A 5564-nucleotide genomic window follows, 5' to 3' on the forward strand; every position below is an offset into this window, starting at 1 on the left:
AAATCATAAATAAAATGTGGGTATTCTAGCGAAGAAAAAGGGGTAGAAAAAGAGGGGGAAGAGAGGTTTCCTGCAATCATCTTTGTAGTAAACAACATTGCCAGAGTGTTATCTGAAACTTTTGTTGTTTAAGTTCCTGAAGGTTTGTTAAATGTTGGAAGAACTTTTTTTAAGGAAAAATAAGTAATTTGAAATCTGAATGCTTCCATCACTGTGAGCTTTGAGATGTAGTACAGTAATCAAAATTCAGCTTCGTCGCTCTCACTGTATCTGAAGAATGTGAAATACCCCACAATGAATAGAACCTTCTGTGTTCTTAATTACCGAGCGTCATGCTCTGGAAAATATGTACCAGAATAGGATGATGAATGTAAGTTTAATGTGAAAAACAAAGGAAACTTGGAGAATCTCTTAGAGAGTACCATGGGATAGTGGCCTCTCTTTAAGGTCTTATCCAGGTGTATGCTCAGCTGCTTCATGTATGTCTCTTTGTACAGTTATATTTGTAACACACTGGAGGTCACTAAAAAAAACACTGTAAAAACTATTATTTTTGCAGCATTGGCTGCCAAAAGTTTCTCTCTTGCTCTCTCTCTCTCTCTCTTTCCTTGAATCCGTCAATTTAGACAACACTAACGGCACATTGTATATTGAGCATTCTCAGAATATCTAAACCATGGAAGAATTTCTCCTGTAAATCAAAACAAGAGGAAGGTAAAGGAGAAAGGAACAAGCTTTATTTTTTGTCTTAGGAAATAATGATGAGTATGCAGTATTGCTTTAAAAAAAAAATCATTGCACGTTAAAACCTTCCTCTCAGATTTTTACAATAAGTGGTCCATGATTCCAAAGGTTGTTGTCTACAGGAGAAAAGAAATATAAAGCTGGAATTAAATAGGCCACAACTGCATTAAAACAACATGCTACATATCAAAAATGTAGCCACAGCCAAAAAAAGCCTAACACCAAGCTCAGAGGAAAGCACATAGGGAAGAAGTTGTACCTATGCTCTGTCTCCTGTTCTGGTCTACAAAATCCACCTTAAAATCCATCCTGTCACAGAATTGTAGGGAGTTCTGCAGTGCTGGTGAGTGGGGTACTGAAGGATGCCCACTTCTGCCATGAAGCAATGATGTACTGAGGAGTTGCAACAGGAACCTGCAGCGATCTCTGCTTATGGTTGACATGCTGCTCACTGGCAGGAATGCGGCTATACACATCATTCCTTGGTGCAGCACACTGTATTTTAAAGTGGTTTTCAGCGGCATTGATGATTGTGGCAATGGTAACACAATTGTAAATGTGAATAGGAAATAGTTACAAGTGTAGGGCTAACCTACAGCATTGTTAACTGACTGACAGGATTTCAGCCTAAATATTCAGATTTATTAATTTTTATCAACAGAATGGTTCAAACAGTTTTCATCTTTATCAGGAACAGATTGGTATCCTAGCTAAAGGATCTTAATTGCCCTTTAAGAGGCTGTGCAGACATGTGGCTAAACGCCACTCGTTTTTGCCCCAGAAGGAGGCCATGGCAACCACACACCGTGGCCTCCAGAGGAACCAAAAAGAACACGCTTCTGGGTGGGTTCTTTTTGCATCCTTGAAGGCTCCCCTACCTATCAAGGATGGTGTAGCAAGAATCAATCTAACCTATCCTACTCGGTTTTGCAGGTGAACTGACATAGAAAATTCAATTTGCAGTGAAGCTAAACCTGGCAAATTACCCATTCCACTTGAGGACAATTAGTTGTGAAATAGGGTTCCAATCAAGCCACCTAAAAATCCTGTTGATTGTACCATGCCTTCACCACCATAGACAAAAGATTCATTTTGGCTACGAAAAAGACCAGCTGAAGTGCCCCATTTTCATTGTCATTTCCAACACACAATGTGTTGTTTGCCTTCAAGTCATTTCCAACTCTCCCTCGGAGAGTGGTGGAGTGTCCTTCCTTGGAAGTCTTTAAACAGAGGCTGAATGGCCATCTGTCAAGAAAGCTTTGATTGAGAATTCCTGCATGGCAGGGGGTTGGACTGGATGGCCCTTCTGGTCTCTTCCAATTCCACGATTCTATGATTCTGTGATTATTATCCATTGTTGCTGCTGTTCTTACATTCAACTACTTCTTTTGCCAAATGTTAGCATCAACCAACACAAGCACAGCATAATTCAGACAGATGATTAGATCCTAATTAATGCTCAGCAAAGGAAAGATGACAAAAACAGTCTTGAGCCATTTAAACAAAATATCATTCCAGTTGTGCCTCTGTATAGACAGTGGGTAGACTGGACTTCCTCCCCACAAGTGAAATGAAAAGGGTTGGGAACAAAGCCTTCAGAGACTGATATAGACTCCTCCAGTTCTTGAGGAAATTACCTTATTGGACTAGAGATCACAGAGTCTCTCTCCATGATGGAGGATTATAAGGTCTGTAGTGCACCAAAGTAGGTGTAGCACTACAAAGAAAAGGTTGAGAGGTGATATAGCCCTCCCTAAATATTTGAGAGGATATCATATTGTGGATGGAGCAAGCTTGTTTTCTGCAGCTCTAGAGAATAGAACCCAGAGTAATTGATTCAAACTACATGAAAAGAGATTTCACCTCAACATCAGGAAGAACTTCCTGACAGTAAGAATTGTTCAATAGTGGAATACACCACCTCAGAGAATGGTGGAGTCTCCTTCTTTGGAGGTCTTTAAACAGAGGCTGGATGGCCATCTATTGGGGATGCTTTGATTGAGATTTCCTGCATGGCAGGGGGTTGGACTGGGTGGCCCTTGTGGTCTCTTCCAATTCTATGATTCTATGATTCTATGAAGGCAATGGCAAATCTCCTCTGAACAAATCTTTATGATAGGGCTGCCTTGGGGTCACTGGATGGCCATCTGTCAGGAGTGCTTTCATTTTGAGTTCCTGCATGACAAGGGGTTTAGCCCCTGGCCAAAGAGTGATTTAAAAAAAAACTTTTTGCCAAGTCTTATGCTGACATTAGACATGAGAAAGGTGTACTGTCAAAACTTGGAAATGTGGTCATGCTGACTGAGGATTCTGGAAGTTACTGTTTCAAAAATGTAACTTTTCTAAAATCTGGCTCCTACCAAGCTAGCTGGCAGACCTCAGGCCAGCTGATAGATACTGGGAGTTGTAGTAAGTTTTCAAAGCTCTGGCTTTTCTTTGTTGCAAAAGCAACTCTTGCTTCCACTTTGGCAAAGGCTTCCCTTCCTATAGGCTTAGACATTAGTATGGGGACCTTCTGGCTTACGTACAGCCTAGGAGCCCATGCTTGTGGGTTTAGTGGGGAATTCATGGTATCACCAGAGGGAAAGAACCAGAGTATTTAAAAGAAAAGAAAAGAAAAAATATTTCCAGTTCTAGCTGTAAAACTAGAAGCCAAAATGTGTAGTTGACAGGCATGCAGCCAGATGACTTTAGATCACTAGCCTTTCCATCAGACCCGTCTTCCTATTTCCACATGGAACACATTTTAACTTAACAATGTGTAGTTTGGCAGAGAGATTGTTTTTCTTTGGCATTGAGTGGTTGTCTCATTTCTTCTGCTTTTTTAAAATGCATTTTCTGCCTGATTATATATATACAGAGGATATCAGCATTCTTTTGAACTTAAAAAAATGAGTCTTAGAATTTTTTTTAAAAAGGAAAGGAAGAAGGGGGAAGTTTCACTTAAAACAATTATATTCTAGGGTTATTTGGGGGAATTTATATGCAGTTCATTGGAAGACCAGTAAGAGTAGCCTATCAGATTCTCAGTGTTTACTTAAATGGATATTTAACTGCTTATGAAATGCTGATTGTGCTGTCCAACCACAGGCACTGAGAAATCAGCCTTAAAACAGAAAATTAAACTGGCACCCCAATACTGCACATGTTATATACTAGTGGTTCATAGCCTTTGGCCCTCCAGATGATTTGGCCTCCCTGAAGCCCCAGCCAGTATGGAAGGATTTGGGAGGCTGACATCCAAAACATCTGGAGGACAAAGAGAACCCATGTTCTACAGATATAAAGTCACCGAGTTTTTCACATAATATTCATAATCCACTTAGCTTCTTTGCATGTATCTACAGACTTGAATGGGAACAGAGTTACTGTTGTTATTGTTGTTGTTTTTAAACTAATGTTCTAGCTGGGATAAGGAAGTGGCTAGGAATGGGGCTGAGTTGAAGCTGAATGTCTGAGTTCAGAACACAACAGTTTTGGCTATCTCCTTAAAAGGATTACATGCTTGGACCATAAGACTCAAACTTGACGATCTATTCTCAGAGCTTCCTGGCTGTGAATCATAGAATCATGGAGCTGGAAGAGACCTCAAGGGCCATCTGGTCCAATTCCCTTCGATGCTGGAGTACACAGGCAAAGCAATTCCGACAGATGGACATCCAGCCTCCATCTAAAAACCTCAAAAGAAGGAGACTCCACCACATTCTGAGGCAGTGTATTTCACTATCAGGAAGTTGTCCAAGCTTGTTAAATTGCTCCCTGTTAAATTTAGGTCTAGAAATTGTGCAACGGTACTTTGTAAGCTGGAAGAAAAAATATTCCATTAAGTGCTGTAGTTTCACCATTCACCAAGTTTCCTCCATGGAAGGAGGACACACCTTCCTGCATTTAAATACAACTCAGTTTCTACTATTCTGCTACTGGTGTGCATCATCAAAAGTTCTCTAAGGCGGGTTACAGACTGCCACTTACGACGTGCTCCATGCGTGGTAGGGTTAGGAAGGGGCGTGGTAGGGTTAGGAAGAGTTGCTTCTTCCTAACCAGCCCTGGCCCCAACATGCGCGGAGCATGGGTGCCGCCATTTTGACGTCTTGGACGCATAGCATCCAGATGTGTCGCAGCGGAAGTGACGCCGCGAGGGCACGCTTCGCCCCTCGCAGTGCCACTTCCGCGTTTTGAAAAGGAGTGCCATTTCGGCGCTCCTTTTTCGCTTTGCCGGGAAGCCTCGCGGTCTGGTTGCTGGGGCTTCCCTCTGCAGTGAATGGCAGCGGCAGCAGACCGCCCGCTTGAGGGCGGTCTGTAACGCACCCATGTATCAAATTATTGTCTTTATAATGTGGGAAGCCCCAACCCATCAGAAGTGCCTACCCTATAATGTCCCAAAGCCATATTCCATGGTATAACTCCATCCTGTAACTTTATTGGGTATGAGAGACTAGTAGTTGAGGCACAGCCTGACTTTTCAGGTACTATAAATGTAGAGTTCAGAACAAGTTACTTTTTTGAATTATAGGTCCCTGACCTGGGGATTTTAGTGCAAAATGGTAAATTTTCCATGTACTGAATAGTGGCAAATGAGAAGATAAATAGGGAGGAGGGAGGCCAGTTATTATTATTATTATTATTATTATTATTATTATTATTATTAACCTTTATTTATAAAGCGCTGTAAATTTACACAGCGTTGTACATACAATCTTTTTAATTGGACGGTTCCCTGCCCTAACGCTTACAATCTAAAAAGACACGACACAAAAGGAGAAGGGGAAGGGGATGAGGGCCAACAGTTCTTCTCTACCTCTGAGGCCTGGATCAGGGGA

At 41.5% G+C, this 5564-nt stretch overlaps 1 long non-coding RNA gene across 1 annotated transcript in view; it reads right to left on the reverse strand.

The window, feature by feature from the left end:
• Positions 1 to 715: 715 nt before the first annotated feature.
• The window catches only part of LOC121930016, an 11654-nt gene continuing 6805 nt past the window's right edge, over positions 716 to 5564 (reverse strand). Inside the window, exon 3 of the long non-coding RNA XR_006103798.1 lies at positions 716 to 860. This is a non-coding gene — a long non-coding RNA (uncharacterized LOC121930016). The remainder of the gene's footprint in view (positions 861 to 5564) is intronic.

Source organism: Sceloporus undulatus, chromosome 4, assembly GCF_019175285.1.
Source record: "Sceloporus undulatus isolate JIND9_A2432 ecotype Alabama chromosome 4, SceUnd_v1.1, whole genome shotgun sequence".
Taxonomy (NCBI): domain Eukaryota; kingdom Metazoa; phylum Chordata; class Lepidosauria; order Squamata; family Phrynosomatidae; genus Sceloporus; species Sceloporus undulatus.